The 17513-nt window shown below is 50.1% G+C and overlaps 1 long non-coding RNA gene across 1 annotated transcript; it reads left to right on the top strand.

The window, feature by feature from the left end:
- Positions 1-6965: 6965 nt before the first annotated feature.
- On the top strand, positions 6966-17055 carry LOC133262570 (uncharacterized). Its single transcript, XR_009741354.1, has 2 exons — positions 6966-7262; positions 16560-17055. It is a non-coding gene; the product is annotated as an uncharacterized LOC133262570 (long non-coding RNA).
- The last annotated feature ends 458 nt before the right edge of the window (positions 17056-17513 follow it).

The following is a 17513-nucleotide window of genomic DNA, read 5'->3' as shown; positions in this document are numbered from 1 at the left end:
TAATCAGTGTTACAACATCACTATCAAATATGTAGGAGTCCATGTGCTGGAAGAGATGTGCTCATCATCTCTCAAGCCATTATCATTGTATCAAACACAGGAGCTCACTCTGGGATGCTTGTGCCCATGGCCAGGCATCCCCCAGCCAGAAGGTACCAGAAGGCACCCCTTCCTCTCCTCCAAACACGCAATTTACCTTTCTTTTTGTACCTTATATCAGGGTTAGAATCAATCCTCAGCAAAGCAGTACCAGCCTTTCCTTCTCTGCACCAGTGAGGAGCTGCAGAGTTGGCAGCTCGTGCAGAGGGTGGGTTTGCAATGAGCATGTCTTGCCACGCTGGGTTTTATCTGCTGCAGCTGCATGACCAGCCTTTGCCAAGCTCTTGGCTGTGTCTGCTGACAGGGTGGCAGCACGGTGGCATCCAGCTCTGCAGCAAACCATCACCACTGCTTCTGAGCCCATGCTCTGGCCTGGCCCAAGCTGAGAGCTGCAGTAAAGCAGAACCACTGTTGAAGCTCCAATTTGCTTACAGGGAACTCTGTTTGCTGGGAGAAACAGTGAGGGGTAAGTTGTAAAAGGTTAAAAGCTGATATTCTGGTTTGGATGGAGCAGGAGATGCTACAGCCCTGGCATGAGCAGGACTCCAAGCAGTGTGCAGACCTGGCGTGTTAACGAACAATGCAATGAGCATCCACATCCATGGGCAGCTCTGGACAGAGAACCTCTCCCTGGTGCTCATGCCATGCCTTTTATTGCTTCCTTGTGTGCTTTGGTACCTTCACCTGGGAGCAGAGGAATGGCTGCCGGCTCCAGCAGGAACTGCTCTGGGTACTTGGCTGTCTCTTGTCATCCAAAATGACTAGCTGGGTGGGCTGGGGCTGTAATCAGTAAGTTCACAACTGGACTAATGGAGAGGAAGACCCAGCTGCCAGAATCCCCAGTGACTTGGGCAGCCTATTCTGTGTGTGCCTGTTCCCACCCCTGGAAATCAACTGGGAAACCTCATAAGCTGAAACAATCCATCCCACAGAGGGTGTTCAGGGAAAAAGACTAAAATAATGTGACTTATGTCATACAAGAAGTTGATGAAGAATAACACAACACAGACTGGGTGAATTCATACCTGAATGCCAGACTCCTCTTTTATTATATCCATAATATATTTCCATTGATGCATGATACATAAGGTCATAACATTTCATCTTCATCTCAAGGAGATAAAAATAATGCCTGTTGGGAAGACGATGGTCCGGCTGTTTCTCCTGGCCATGGGAAGCGCTGCCTCATCCCTGCTTTCTGGTCCTATAACTTCCACTGATCTCAACTAAAGCTTAGTTCACCCCAACTGCACCGAGTGTTCATTTGAGCTGAGTGGCTGCTCCAGTCCCACTCTCTGCTCCTGCTCCTGCCAGCTCCAGGGGCAGGCAGCGACCTCCTGCAGCATCATCCCCTCCATGGTCCCGCCGGTGCAGGAGGGCTGAGCCCTGGCAGGACCCTGCCACCACCCAGGTTCCAGGAGGGAAAAGGCAACAAGAAGTCCCCAGGATGTGCCTTTCCCAGCTCGTTTCCAGTCCATGGTGCAAGATCTGGAGCAGGTCTTGTCTTTCATGGGGTACTTCCCGCAGCATACAAATGAATCAGTCCCCAGCCACTGTCTGCCTGGGAATTATCTGATTTCCTGAGGAGTAACTCAATTGTCTGGTCATTTGTTATATCACCTCTCACCCTGCTCCTCCCTCTTTGTTTTATTTGTAAAATACCTTTATTTCATTTAATTCGAATAATTTTATTTGAGGACATTCAAAAGACTTGTTTGAGGTTATATTTGCCTGCATTTCTTGTCTGAAGAGTCCTTGTTGACACAAACCTTTCCTTGGTCTCCCTGAGAACAAGGACCAGGAGGTTTGTCCTTGTGGGGCGCCATCTCCCCCCTGCCTACATGAAAGGCTTCTAATCCGTTTTTGTTTCTGTGTTCCCCTTGCCCCTTGTTCTAAGACAACATTGCAGTGCAGAAGGGCTGTGTCTCTGTGGAAGCTGCCTCACGAGAACTCCTTGATGGGAGTTTTGGGTTAGGGCATAAATGCGACTTTTCTCCTTCAGTGTGTGTTTGAGTTTGTCCTTACCCCTAAAGAGCCCACCTGCATCTATAGAATCCGCTCCTGCCTCCACGTGCCAGTTGTGTGTCACACCTGTGCTCACAGGGCACAAATAGTGTGTGTCCTCCCCCAAAGGGAACTCACCATCAGAACAGCCTTTTGTGACGGTGAATGGGGCTGTCTGGCAGTGCAGGTATGGGTTCTCAGTCCCTTATTCCAGCTGCCTTTGCAGAAGGACTTAGAGGCTCTTTTAAAGGAGCCAAATTGCCGAGTCCCCTGCAGGACTCTCATGCCCTGGACCTACAAGCTGGTGTAAACTCCAACCAGCCCCTCCCAGCTGGTGTAAGTGATGTCCTTCCCCTGCAGTGATGTGCAGGGAGCTGAATTCTGATTTGAGGCTGAAATATCCCATGGCCAGAGTCAAAAGTAAGATAAATGTGCCTTCGTTGGAGTGTTTCCTCTTTCCTCTACACTTTGCCCTATTGCGAGGAGCCGCTGTGAGGGGGACAGGCAGGCAAAGCCGCCACCGTCACTCAGGCAGAGTGGCTGAATCACTGCAGACAATAATCCTCTCGATTTTGCCTTGTTTTTTACAATCGTTTGAGAATTTGCACTAAGCAGAACAAGAAAACCTCTTGGTGCCCCAGAGGCCTGTCTTGTTCCTCAGGAATAACAACAGCCACTAAACAAAAACTGAAGCAGAAAAATTAAATCCACAAGTAAACCATAAATAATGGGGTAGAGCTGGCTGAGAGTGCTTTGATGTTCAAATGAACCAGCTGCTTGCTCTGGTTCTTTTCCTTGACATTTTCCTCTGCACACTTTCCTAACTTTCCAGAGGCAGGATAGCAGTACCAGGCATGACAGCTCCACAGCCCATGAGCATTTCCAGCCCTGCACAGAGAAGTGTGAGCTGGGTTGTGTTTCTTGGCTGGGCTTTTGGGTGTCTGCTTTGGGGGGTCATTCCCCTGGGACAAGCCTGTCTGATGAGGTGTGTGCCCGGCACAAGGGTCTGCACACCTTGTCTGAGTGCAGTGTTTGCAATAGAAGCCAATTCAGCACTGTGCTGCTGCTCACTGGTGCCCTGCTGGCTCATGCCACTGAGGAGGGCAGTGGAGCTGGTGCAGGGGCTGGAGCACAAGCGTGATGGGGAACGGCTGAGGGACCTGGGGGGTTCAGTGGAGAACAGAAAGCTCAGGGGGGACCTGATCGCTCCCTACAACTGCCTGAGAGGAGGATGGAGCCAGGAGGGGCTGGGCTCTGCTCCCAAGGAACAAGGGATGGGACAAGAGGAAACGGCCTCAAGCTGCACCAGGGCAGGTTTAGGTGGAGCTGAGGAACAATTCCTGCCCCAAGGGAGCTCAGGCACCGGAAGAGGACGGCCAAGAGACCCTTCCTGTACGCCTCAAACCCACTCAGGGCACAGACGGAGGCGGCAGCGGGGCAGGGCCGGGGTCCTGCTCCGGGAAGCGCGGATGCTTTCCCCCGTTGCCCGCCCTGCGGCCGCCACCCTCACCCGCCCGGCAGCGCGGCACAGACGCGGCGGCGCCTGCGGGGCACGGCGGAGGCCGGGCTGGGCTCCCCGCATCCCCCGGGAAGGAGCCTCACCCGCGGGAGGTCCCAGGAGCCGGCCCTGTACAGAGGCACCGAGCTGCAGCCGCAGGGAGCATCCTTCACCGGCGCAGCGCAGCCGGGCTGGCGACGAGGACCGCAAGGACTCCAACCGGAAGGGCTCTGCTGGGGAAGACATCGCTGGATCCATGGGCTGCCGAGCCTACTGCTTTGTTTCCTTCTTTCTGTCCTTTCTCCTTTTCTACTTCGGATCTTTTGTAAGAATAAGAACCTGCCAAGGCTGTTGTTCCTGCTGACACGGTTTTAGGGGAGTTTACAGCAAAACCAGTTTCAGTTTTTCACCTCTGGAGGGCCTGTGGTTTCTCCTATGAACCGTGCAGAGCGTGGTAAAAGATCACACGGGACAACAGGCTGCTCCGGGCAGTGCTGGAGTCACCGACCCTGCAAGTGCTCACACACCGTGTAGCTGAGGACCTCAGTGCCATGGGCTAGTGGTGGCCTTGGCAGTGCTGGAGAACGATGGGAGTTGATGAGCTGAAAGGGCTTTTCCAGCCTGGCTGAGTCTATGATTCAATAATAATACATAAACTGCATGTGATCCCCCCAACAACAGAACAGCAGTATGTGCCTGTGCCTTGACATGGACAAAGCAGAGCAGCTGCTGAGCACACCGAGGGAGGTCAGCTCCTGGGCGGCACTGGGATACACATGATGCCAAATGCCACACAAGAAATTCCAAAATGATACAAAGAGGGCATCTGAGGGGAATGAAAACTCCTGAATTTTACTAAGAAATAGGTGGAAGAACGAGATGAAGTGGGGAGATGTAAGGTGGGGAGTGGGGAAGGGAGAGGGAAAACCAATAGTGAAGATGTAGTGGAGACGAGCCACAACGTGGAGCACTGAGGGGGAGCTCCAGGCAAAGGCTGGAGGAGGCAGCAGCAGGACCCTGGCCCCTGCCTCCTCCAGCTGGGGACTGCTGCTGAGGATGGGTCCTGGTGAGGGAAGGGGCCGCAGGGGCTGGCACTGCCATGTCTCTGTTCCCAGAGTGCCTGTTTGAAACGTCTGTAAAAAGTCCATTTCCGTATCAAAGCATGTTTGAATTTGAGCTCTCAGTTTGATTGATTTCAGTTCTTCTGCATCTGCTAAATAATGACACAAGCGTTTTCAGAAATGCCCTTCTAGCACTCTCTAAACACTTGGGTTTGGGCTGTAACCAGACCTCCTCCTCCTCCTCTTGGCCCCTGAAGCCCCTGTCCAGGCAGTGGCAGCAGCCAGAAGGAGAAGGGGGACATCTCCCTCCTCCTTGTGCTCCACTGCAGCAGAGCATCCGTCTGGGTGCAGAGGGGTTGGAACTGAAGAAGCTTTAAGGTCCCTTCAACCCAAACCACTCTGGGACTCTGAATTTCTCCAGTGCTGAAGACCGAGGCTCAGCCTGGAGGCAGTCACCCACAGCTGGGTCTGAATGAGCACAGAAGCAACCCTGCCCACATGTGATGCCCATGTGCAGGCTGTGCTTTGCAGAGCTGCTGCTGGAGCTGGACCAGGCACCCCAGAAGTGACCTCTCCAGCAGGTGCCCCTCTCGGTGGGAGCAGTCTGGTGGCCATATGAAAATGTTGGTATTTCCTTTGTGGAGTGAGGGCTCTAAAGGTCAGACATCCCTGGGCTTTACTGGCGAGGTTAACTGGGGGACGGTGGTTACCTGTCAGAACAAAGGCCCAGCTTCCCCAGCACCCTCACCTCCAAAAGCAGCCGAGGGAATGGGTTGAATTCAGGGAGAGCCTTGGCTGCACTGCTCCAGCCCACAGGCTGTGTCTTGAGGGGCTGTGTTTAATAATGTTGATAGGCTTCTTTCCCCATGAATTTGTCTAATTGCTTTCTGTGTTTCTGGATATGCATTTGCTGCTCTCAGCCAAGGAAAGGTTAATGAATTAGAGCCCTTAAAAGCGCCTAAAGGGTTTGAAAGGAAACAATTCTCTAAACACAAAGCCTCCTGTTCTCATTCTGTCATTAAGAGCTGAAGGATTGTTTGGAGGTTGGTGGTGCAAGTTTGGGGACTTCAGTCCTGTCCCCCCTGCCCTGCCCCATTTCTCACCCCAGATAAACTGGGGTGGTTTCTCTGGGTCTGCCCAAAATCTGCTGTTCCCATTAAAGCCATTTTGTGCTGTGCTTGGAGGGGTTGTTTCTTCATACTTATCTGCTGTAAGAGCAGGAGGGAGGGTTAGGAGTGGGTTTATTTCAAATGTGCAGCCTGAGAAACAGCAGCTGCTGGTTATGGATGGGTTTCCCAGGGCTCAGCAAGTGAACGGAAGGAGGAATTAAGGGATCAAAGTTTGGTATGAGTGGAAATGATCAGCATGAATGCAAACCTGCTGGAGCAGAGGCGTTCTGAGGAGAAAGGTGGCGCTGCTGGTGGAGCCCTGTGGGTTGGGATGTATGGCCATGGAGAAGGGAGATGGGAGGGTCCTCACTGTGCTCCCCCCATGCTGGACCAGTTGTGCTGATGGGACAATTCAATATGTGCTGCCAGCCCAGGGATGCTCTGTGGGTCCTCTCACACCACCCATGGGGGCTGTGCTCCCTCCCATCTAGGCCGGGAGAGGACACGTGGATTTGGGAGAAGCATGGCTTTGCATCTGCCCCTGCATGAGCAGGGAGGGCGATTGTGCCAACAGTGCACAAGGGCAGCAGGAGGACTAAAATGGTACCTGGGGACCATCCCCTCTGTTCGTGGGGTGTTGCATTGAAAAGCAGCACTGGTCTGTGGCTCCTGGCTGGAAACACTGGTGGCTCTGGGTGACAGCGGTGCCTGGGGAGCAGCAGAGCAGTGTCCTGTGTGGGCAGGACTCTGGGGACAGCTTCTGCAGGGGACACACTGGTAACTACTCAGCTCCCAAACCTGGAATTCAGGGGTGTATTTAGGGCAAGTGGGTTGAAACTGACCACCAGGATTGAGCACACAAGCTCTAAAAGAGGAACTTAATGATCTCCTGGAGCCTCCCACATCGGTGGCTGTAGTACTCTGGCTCCTGGAAGAGGTGGTGTAAACCCTGTCTTCTCTATGTAGCTGTGGGGAACCTCTCTAACATCACCTCTGAATTCATTCTATGGTGAGGATAAAAGACGGGACAGGGGAGGTTAGACACTGCAGTGGGTGCCTCATGCTGGACTGGGAACACAGCAGGTAAAGCCCCAGCATCAGTGCTAATGGGGTAGTGCCAAGGATCCCCTGGAGGTCTGCATGCATCCAACCACCCTGACCAACCTCACCTGGGACCTCTCCCAGCTACCACTGACCTCCAGCCCTTTGCTGGGGCTGTATTTAAGCTCAGGCTCCTACTCCTCTTCCTTTCCTTGCCTGTGCTGTGTGAGTGCTGTGCATTGCCATGCTCCTTGGCCTTGGCTTCAGCACTGCTTTTGGACCTTCTCCGTTGCTATGAACCTGTGTGGTGGTAATCACTGCCCCAGAGCTGGCTCTCCTTGCTCTGGTTCCGAGCCCCATGTTGGTGAGGTTGCCGTTCTCCTTGGCTCCTGTCTCATCTTCCTTCACAGAGCAGCCCCCTCTTGCTGCTTCTTGATGCTTTATCCTCAGGTAGGTCAGCTTTTGGCTTATTCTATTTTATTGTTTAATGCTTTTTATTGATGGAAGAGGTTCTATCAAGACACAGGCCAGTTTCTTCCTAAGGTTACCTCATCTGCTGCTTCCACACAGGAGCACCCACCCCCCAGCAGTGAAAATGGCAGTGCAGATGCTGGGGAGGGCATAGGGGTGTGTGCAGGGGGAGTGGGGCTGTTGCTGAAGTGAGTTACTGCCAGAGCTGCAGCAGTTACAGGTGCCCTCAGGACCATTTCCAGAGGAGCAGTGTTTGTGCAGCCCCTGCTCTGCGGGAGCTGGTTGTTGCCCAGAATAAAGAGATGCTTATACTCAGCTTTTCCTTTATGTTGTCTTCCTGCTGTTCCCAAGCTCTGGAGGCTGCGGGTTGGCTGTGCCGGGCTGCTGCAGGATTTAGGAGCTGATTTTAAGGGCTCAGAGTGAGATTTTACTCTCTGCTTCCAGGTGCTGGCAAAGTTTTAAAGCACCAGAGGCTGCCTGCGATGCACTCTGCAGCACAGCTTCTGATGGGGACACTGAGGGATGGGTACAAAGAAAAAGAGCTGAGGAAGCACAGACTGGGGAAATAAAGATGAACTAAAGGAAGAAGAACTGTGATAAGGTGGCAAGAAGCTAACGCTTCACCAGCTGCATGGTGCAGCTGGTAACCCAACAGGTTTAATGGGATGCTGCCTGCTGCTAACTGAAAGGGCTGGGATCTTTAAATAAGTACTATATTGACAGGCAGGAGGCTGCTCTGATGGGGTGCTCAGTCCCCCGAGCTCTCCCTGCTTCCCCTCACAGTGCTTCATTGAACCTGCTCTTCTCCCACATGCTGTGGCTGCTCTCTGTGAGCAGCAGCACTCCAAGGTGAGTGTGAGCTGTGGGGGACATGGTGTGCTCTCCAGCCCTGCTGGGAGCACTGGTCCTGCTCTCACATAGATGGCCTGAGGGAGGAAGGTTCATGCAGGATGCTTGGGCACATCTTGGCCAGGTTGATCGAGTGCAAAGCACCCTTGCTTTGGGTATGGACCCTGGGTAGGCCATTGTGCTGCTGTGCCTCTGTGAGACCCTCTCTCATTCTCAGAGGCATGATTACCCCTCCAGTGTCTGGTCTCTGATGCATGTTCCCTTGAATGATACCCACAGCTGCTTTATCAGCTGAAACCTCACGGAATCATGCCTGGTTTGTGCTGGAAGGGACCTTAAGGCTCATTCAGTTCCAACCATGGAGAGGGACACCTTCCACTTGAGCATGTCGCTCCAAGCCCCTGTGTCCAACCTGCCCTTGAACACTGCCAGGGATGGGGCAGCCACAGCTTCTCTGGGCACCCTGTGCCAGCGCCTCAGCACCCTCACAGGGAAGAGCTGCCTAAGAGCTCATCTCAGTCTCCCCTGTTTCAGTTTGAACCCATCACCCCTTGTCCTGTTGCTACAGTCCCTGATGAAGAGTCACCTTCCAGCATCCTTGTAGCCTAACCCTTAGGTGAGATGCTGATGTTCTTAATTGGGATGCTGAGTTGTTTTATGGTAAACCTCTGTGGCTTTTATTGCTGCATTGAGGTGCTGACCAGTGCTTGTACCAGCTGTGAGACTGGCTGAAGTAGCTGTGCTTAATGGCAGGGCAAATCCTTCCTGGCAGGTTCCCTCTGCTCCTCTGGCACAGCCCATAGTTCTTGAGGAAAATGAAGAGCCAGGAATAGGGGCCAGGTGATTGAAACCGAAGGAAGAAGTTAAGAGTCCCAGCTGTAATCATAAGAGTGCTGAGCACTTTGTTCCACTCCAAGTGTGATCAGTCCAGACTTTATGGCTCCTCCAGGCCTTGTTGTAGCTCATATCCTCCTCCTGTGCTCTGCCACCAGCTGCAGAAGCGAGGGGTGAGAAGAGCTGGGAGACCAGTAATGGACCAGCCAGAGCAACTCTGCTTTACCTGAGCAGCTGTTTAGCTCTGAAGTGCCACGCTCTGATCCTCTCCATGCACAGTTCTTGATTTAAACCCACTTTTAACGTAGTTTCTCTCCAGCCCTTGTGGCCAAATACGGAGTTCACTTCTCTGAGCCATATCAGGTGGCAATTCTGTTTCTGCCTTTCCTGGAGCACTGATTTTCTGTGTGGAAACAAGACAGGTTTCTGCTGTCAGAAAAGGGTTGGCAAGCTGAACTGCTCACAGGTTGCAATGTGCTGTGGGTTGGCCTCTAAAAGCTGGGCAGGCACCATAAAAGGTTCCTCCATCTCAAATCCTGACAAACGCTCCCAAGGGCTTCAGCCATAGGTTCACTAAGTGTGGGGAAAAAGGTTGTTACAGTGCACTGGAAGGTTGCTTCTGCACTGGAAAAGGTGTTCCATCATGAGGGATGTCTGGGGTATGGGTGGAGATGTTATGAAGTGGTTGGGGCCGAGGCTTGCTTTGCCCTGTGACTTGGGAGGTTCCTGTCTCCCAGCACTTGCTGTAGCTCTGGAAGCCTCATGCCACTGATAGGAGCAGCAAGAGAAATGCTGGTTGCTGAAGGTTGCCATGAGTGAGCACCAAGGTGACCACAGACTTCTCCTGCCCTGGTGTAGGCAGGGGTGGAGAACTGCGCCCAAGCTGAACCCGGAGAGGAGCAGGGCCACCTTCTAAACCACTTCCAAGGGCTTCTGGGGGAACCAATGTGATGCCAATGTTCTCCTCCATCCACTGCATACCCCCTTCTGCTTTACACATAGCTTTGAAAAGTGCTAGAGCAGCGTTGCAATAGATGGTAAAGGAGTGCAAAACCAGTTAAAGTGATTTCTACAGAACTAGCTCTATTTTTAGTCACAGTTTGATAAATGAATGTAGGTAAAACAATGGGAAGAGTTTGTGCTTTCTCTTTTGTATGAAATTCAGAGGAACCTTGAAAAACTGGAACAGCTCAGGAGAAGACTGAGTTAGTACTGAGCACAAAGGTGTTTTCTGCCTGAAGAGCAGGCTCCTTGCATGGTGTCAGGGAGAAGTTAATCTTAATTTCCTTCCTTTATTTCCCTGCTTTGTTGGAAAATTGACAGAAAATATGACCTAAACCACAGGTTTCTGGCTTGCTTGTGGGGACTGTAAGGGTTCTTCCTTGGGAGTCTGTGCTTGGTTGTGAAGAGTTAGGAGCCCTCTGACACAGTGCTGGGAGATGCTGCTGGATGGATCTTGGGTAGTACAACTGAACTCTGCTAAATATGCATTATATTAACTGCTCTGTGCTTTGTGAATAGCCATTATGGCTGTGTATTTACCATGACAGGTAGCTTTTAAAGGATAAGAGGTTGATTTGTGTGTTCCTGACTCTCGGGCAGAGATCAGAGACTGAAATTGCTCGTGGACAAACTGGCCCCCAGAGCTGCAGGGTCAGGCTCTTGAGTGCAGAGCCAAGCTGGGAGGGTTACTCAATCTGAATAGCTATTCAATGGTTAAGGAAGAACAGCAGCTTCCTGGTATTCCTTATTATAGCTGCTGTGGGAGTTATAATTAAACCTGCACTTCGAAAAAAGAACTCCCTTAGAGTCTAGAACTAGACTTGATATCTTTTTTCAACATATTACTTAGAGTATATGCAGGTATTGGCTCTTTGCTGCAGAGTGTTTGATACCCAGCAGGGTTAAATGGGAGATGTGCTAAGGGATATACTCCGGGCAGAGAAGCACAGAGGTCTCACCTTGGACACTGCTTAGCAGGAGGGGTGTTGGGAGAAAGGCTGAACTTCATCACTGAATAAGAGGCTGATATGGTCTCCCCTCTGTAGAGCAGCAAAAGGGGTCTTCAGGGTGAACCAGGTGAAGCGACTGCTGAAGATGTGGGGAAACGTCTGGTGGATGCAGATGCAAAATGTGGATTATTCTGTTATGCTTCTGCTTCATGGGAAGTGTTTGAGGGCTGGGTTTGTGCTGACAGGGTAAAATAGGGGTGGGTGGGAAGGTGAACTGCTTTGAAATGGGACATAGACTTGACCTAGTCCCAGCTACAGCCTCAGCTGGGTTTAGAGAAGGTTTTCCTCTAGGTTTTCTCAGGATCCTTTGAAGGAGAAGCAGTGGTACTGTACTAAGGAGAGCAGTTGCTTGAGGGATGCCTGTGTTTTGACAGAGGACCCCCGAGGATGAACATCCTTCTCAGTACACTGAAGGTGTTCCCCTGCAGCCCCTCAGGAGGCAGATTATCGCTGTGCATGGACGGGTCCCTTTGCTGCAGCAGCTGAATCCTATGGGGATGAGCCTGGAGTGAAAGCCCAGCTGGAGCCTGCAGTGTCCGAGGCGAGACCTCGTGTCCAAGCCCACCCAATGCTGCAGTGTCAGAGGGATGTTCTGAGCTGTGCCCCACAACATGCCTCTTCCCATCTCCAAACTCACCCCACCCTGCAAAGAGAAATGCCTCCCTTGTTGTAGCGCTCACTCACCTGCAGGACACTTGCTCACTCTCTGCCAGCTTTCAGGCGTATGCAAATGTAATTAATTTGTTCTAAATTAATCTTCAGTGCACAGGGGAGCAAAAAGACACAACCTTCCCTGGCTTTCCCCAGCTGCCATTTATCCTGGTGGTAGTATGGAATAATAGGACTGTGAGAGCATTTCCTATACACCTGTGCCATTGTGGAGGTGTGCTCGGAGCTGTCTGCATGGCAGGATAATCGCTGTACCTGCTGCTGGCGGAGCTGTCTGTGTGAGCAGGAATGCCTCGCACCCTGGCTTGCCCAGGCTTCAGCAATGTCACTGCTGCATCACTGAGGGAGCTCAAGTGCCCCTTCAGCCCCCTCCCTGCTGGTGCATAATTGTACCTGGGAAGACAAACGCCATCACAGAATCACAGCATAGTTTGGGTTGGAAAGGACCTTAAGATCATCCAGTTCCAACCCCCCCGCCATGGGCAGGGACACCTCACACTAAACCAACTCACCCAAGGCTCTGTCCAACCTGGCCTTGAACACTGCCAGGGATGGGGCATTCACCACTTCTTTGGGCAAAAGAGCCCATAGCATGATTAGGGTTGGAAGAGACCCAAGTTTCAGACCTGTGGTGGTGCAGCTATGTCCCAAGCTCTGTGGTGGCTTTGGGAATGCAGCACCATTAACTTTGGGAAGCTTCAAGAGCAGCGGGGTTTCGCCTTACTTCTGTTTCATTTGTCTCTGGCCACTTAGAAATATGTATGTATTGGTAGGAGCTGTGCCAAGCTGCTTGTGTGTGTAAATCATGTGTTTAATTATACATTAATCTACATTAGCAGCTTTTTATCTAGAAACCTCAAAGCAGTGGGTGAGGGGAGGAGATGCGTGGCTGTGGTGGTGTGAATGTGCAGAGCATCACTGGAGGGATGCAGATATCTGTTCCCACATCACGTGAGGGGCCGTTGGGGATGACCATGGCCTGTTCCCAGGTCCCTGGATGAAGCTGTGTTCCTCTGTGTAACAGCCTGGCTCTGGATTACAAGGACACCTGCTTGACAGCCCAAGAGAAAGTCAGGCTCTTTCTTGCTAGTCCCTGCCTTTGAATACTCACTCGCTGCCCACCCAAAATCCTGTTTTCCCTTAAAAAGGTGTATACAGATGACAGTGTTTATGTGTCTGCACTTGGCAGTCTGGTCTCTGATGGATCTTTCCAGTGTTTTCAATAGATACACTCATATGATGTTAGAGGTTTGTTAGCCATCAGTGGCCAGCAAGTAGTCTACCAAGATCTCGGTTATGCTGCTATCAATTGCACATACTTGTGGCAGAAAAAAGCGGCTTGAATTTTAGATTCAGCTAAAGAAAGATTAATGGGAAATCAATGTGTGTGCTGTAAATTCTATTTAGTTAATACGCACAATGTTTTAAGAGTACAAAATAATAGAAAAGCAGATGGGGTAAAAAGACAGTAATTGATGGATCACCTTTGATTTTTGTAGGGAAAATAATCATGTGTAACTCCGAGATGAGGCACTTAGCAAGCTGCCGTCACGTTCTGCAACGCCCCTATCCATTTAGTCATGAAAATCACTGTTTTCAGTGTACCTGAGGGGCTGCACCAGGGAACAGTGTAGTACATTTATTCCGGAGTCTCAGAGATGTTGTACCTGAGGAGCAGCTGAGGAGGCTGCAAATGTGACTTGTAAAATGCCAGCCTTGTGTTTGGCTGGATGTGGGTGGTTTGTGGTGAGCCAGCTCCTTCCTGTCACCACCAGTGAGTGTCTCATAGGTGGCAGGACTTGCTCTTCTTAACAAGTAGGGAAAAACATATTTAATTTGCACAACTTCAGTGGGTTACCAGACCTTCCGGGCAATGGTCTCATTAGCTCAGGATACACGAATATCTCTCAAAAGGCAGTGCCATGTCCTAGTGATCATTCCTGAGGTGATTTATTGGATGAGATCTTGACCGAGTCCATCTCCATGGGAAGAGGAGGGATGGCTGATGACAGCACAAAGGTGAGATTCTTCCCGGCTGCTCTTTAATCTGTGGCTGGCTCCAAGACCTGCTTGGACACATTGCAATGTCCAGCATCCTGGGTGTTTGTAAACAACTTATGGCAGTTGATGGTAGGAAGACTTCTCAAATGCACAGATGCCAGGTCAGGGCCTGATTTGGATTGTTGTAGAGCCAAAGTCCCAGGAGAATGTCAGCATGGGATGACCTGAACACCTGAGTAGCCCATCCTGACTGTCTATTGCACTCTGATCCCAGTGCTGGTTCTTATCTTTATGCCCCTGCTGGCACCAGGCTGTGGCTGGATGCTACAGTGCTCCCTTGCACCCATGCAGCAGCAGTGTGGGATGAAGGTAGGCTGAAAATGGTACCCCAAAGGAGCTGCTTCTATTAAAAACTGAGATACTCTGAGATTTTCAGGCATGAGAGCAGTACTGTGCAGATGTACTGTGCTCCTCCTGGAAAGGCTGCTCTTCTCACTGAAGATTGATTGCTCTGCCTCAGCATGTGTTATTAAACATGAAAAAATACAAGAATGCAATAGAATAAACTACTATAAACCCCCAAAGATTTATGCTGGAGCTTTTCCACCCAGCTTCTGTGTTTGTTTTACTGCTTACTTAAGGGGCTCAATTCCCTCTGGGAAGAGGCAGGAGGCAGAAGGTGTGGAAGACACTTGTCACCTAAATGACAAGGCACAGTGCTTCAGAGAGGTGTAGTGCCTGCTGGCTGTGGGTGGGAAGGAAGAGGGATGGGTTTGGATAGCAGCAATGGGGCAGTGCTATTCCAGCAGTATTCCTCTTAGTGCATGTGTGGCAGATGAAGGTCCAGGTCTGAGGATAGGTGGGGCATGGATGCTTTTGCTACTTGGATGCTTTTCTGGTTCCCCAAAGACCTCAACATCCTGCATGTGTCCCCCCTGCCAAACCTCAAACAACAAACATTAGCAGTTCCTAGAGAAATAGATACAAGAATAAGACTCTCTTGGGAGCTTGTTTTTGGTTTTGTCTTTATTTTTTTAAGTAGAAAATTTGAGCTTTAATGCAATTCAATAGTCAGTCAGATCTCAGAGTTATGGATGTCTCTTGGATTTCAGTATGCTTCTTGCTGCCTTAAAACTGCCCTGGGCTCTCCAGGCAGTCTGGAAGGCAATGTGCTCTTTTTCCACTGCAACACAGCCCCACACCACTGGGGTCATTTTGCCCCTGCAGTGCCTCAGTCTCAGGGGTTCTGTGTGGGATGCCAGTAGGAAGCGGGGATCTCTTGGGTAAGCAGTGGTTCTTTTGACAAGTGGATTTAGGATGAAGCAGGGAGATCATGGGCTTGGGGGATGCTTGCTGCTGCAGTGGTTCTGCTGGCACCTGAATCAGGAAGCATTTTGCCACAAGAGTGGCATTTTCTAGAGGTGGAATTGCAGTGAGAGGAGGGTGATTCCGCTCTGGGTCTTTCAGCCTGGATGCACAGCAGGATCCTGAGCTTCTGATGCCGATGGTGCTTTGTTTTGGGGAAGGCACATGGGTTTTTTCCCCAGTGTGCCCTGAGGCATTGCCCTGCCACTGTCCCCATCAGAGCTGGATGGTTTTCCTGTTTTCTCACTTCTCCTTCCCCAAGAAGCACCAGTGATGCTCTGGCCAAGCAGTGCCTGGGGTCCCCAAATACAAAATGGGGCTGGGGGCTGTTCCCCTTCTTAGGGTGCAGCCAAGTGCCAGGGACTTCAGATGTGAACTCTTTGGTGGCACAGCTTTGCTAGGCTAAAAATGTACGCAAGGGCATCAGTCAAGCCCAACTGATAAGAGTTAGCAAAACCAAACAAGTAGTCAACCTAAAGAACCTTTTGTTCCTGTTAGTGTCATCAGCAGCTGGATTTTGTTCCGTACCCTCCAGATTTCCACCTTTTTCACCCAGCAGTCATTTTCCTGGGGTTATAAAGGTGTTGTTCTTGCTCTATACAAATACATCTCTGTCTTTCAAAGTTTCACTTTTAAAAATATACTTAATGACAAAAGCGCATAGAGTAATTTATTGAGGCTCTTTCTGCTCTGTCACCAGGGAGATACTGAAAGAAAAGCAAGTCTGGCATGGCAAGAAGGTGGGAAGGCTGAGGGAGAATTGGAATGGGAGATGGAACAGAACAGGCAGAGGGAGGTCAAGAAGCAATCTCTGTGTGTGTACAATATGTGTCCATAACATGTTTCTGTGTGCATACATTTACATATGTATACATGCACATATAAATACAGGTCTGTATGAATGACAAACCAGCTCAGGAGTTTATTATTGCTGTTATTGGCAGGAATTTTTTCCTCCTTTGCCTGAATATGAAAGAAAAAAACCCCCTACCTTATTGTTTCATGCCATGTTGTACAAGATGCCAGTACATAGGTTAAAGGAAAAAAATGCATGAAATTGGATAGATATATAAAGGTCCCTTGGGTGTTCAGTCATAACTCTTCATAGCTGGAAGGCAGAACAGACATAAATATGCCTGATATAACCAACTGTTTTACATACAAATGAATGCTTGCTTTTTATTTAGTTGACAATATTATTATTTCAAATCCAAGGAGAATATTAAATGAACTCCGGTAGGCGTCTCTATTAGGAGTGATCCTTGATCTCTTAACTGACTGTACTGCTGGCTTTGGGCTCCATGCAGGGCTGTGTAAAGCGAAGGGATATCTGCACATCTGTACATTGTTTCATGGCATGGGGCAAAAGTCACTGAAATGCACTCAGTTCTTTACAGAAAATGTGCCTTCCCCGTAAAGCCCCACTGGAAAGTAAGGTAAAAAGGAAATAAATGGATTTATGGTGGCCCATACTCATAATTACGGGGTTAGTACAATGGATGTCTACTGAGCTAGCTAAGTGCCTTCCCCTTCCTCTGCCTGGCAGCAGGAGTGCACTAAGGTGTGCCAACCCTAAAGCACCCTCTGGTGCTCTTCCCACTGCAAATGGAGGCAGAAACCACTGCTTTAGTGAACCTACCTGTGGGATAATGTCAGAGGGACCTTGGAAAAGGCTCTCTGTGCTGCCAGTGCTGAGAGTAAAAGAGAGCTGTAACGTGGGATTTCCCTGCAATCCCACCCGGTTCCTTGTAATTACTGGCAGTATTAAAACCACAAATCAAATAGCTGCTTGTTTCTTCTGGTTGTCCATTGACTGCAAACCTGCAAAGAAGCACTCGCTGCACTTCACTGTGCAGAGAAATGCTTTGGAGTGAACACACAAAGGCCAAGTAAAGAGATGAGGCTTTCTGAGCGTAACTAATTTGATGAAGAATAGCACTTACCAAGGAAAGGCGAGAAGTGTTGGCTTATTGGTTTTATACAGCTTCTTTGTAAGCCATTTGTATGTCTCTGGATAAGCAGCATTAAAGTGACTCTAAACACTGGGGTGTTTTTGGTGGCTCACTGACAACTGCTATCAGCGTGTTTTGAGTGCAGAGAACAGCATCTCTGTTTTTCTGGGAGCTGGGATTGTGGCTGAGTCCGTTCTTTTGTTGATATCTCAGCACAGTTTAGCTTTTTGGAAGCCATTTAGTAAGGTCTGTGGCTCTAAGGTGCTTGAACGTAGATGAGTTATGCAGGAGATGCCCTCCCTGGTGTGTCTTTTCTAAGCACTTCCTTCCATTCCCCAAGCTTAGTTCCAGGCTATTTCTTGCCTCTTTGGGTGCACAAAGCAAAACCCAGCTTAGTTTGCTACAAGTCCTTAGACTCATCTTTGCTGCTGGCTCACATGAGCTCTGGAAGTATTGTAGCTATTGAAATCTATGTGAAGGGAAGTTTAATTTTAAAACAAAGCCTTCAGATGGAGCCAGCCAGCTCAGAGGCTTGTACTTTAAACAAG

Source organism: Pezoporus flaviventris, unplaced genomic scaffold, assembly GCF_033815535.1.
Source record: "Pezoporus flaviventris isolate CSIRO_AGI_PZ_B2104156 unplaced genomic scaffold, CSIRO_AGI_Pfla_v1 ptg000213l, whole genome shotgun sequence".
Classification (NCBI taxonomy): domain Eukaryota; kingdom Metazoa; phylum Chordata; class Aves; order Psittaciformes; family Psittacidae; genus Pezoporus; species Pezoporus flaviventris.
This window is presented reverse-complemented; position numbering and strand designations above follow the sequence as displayed.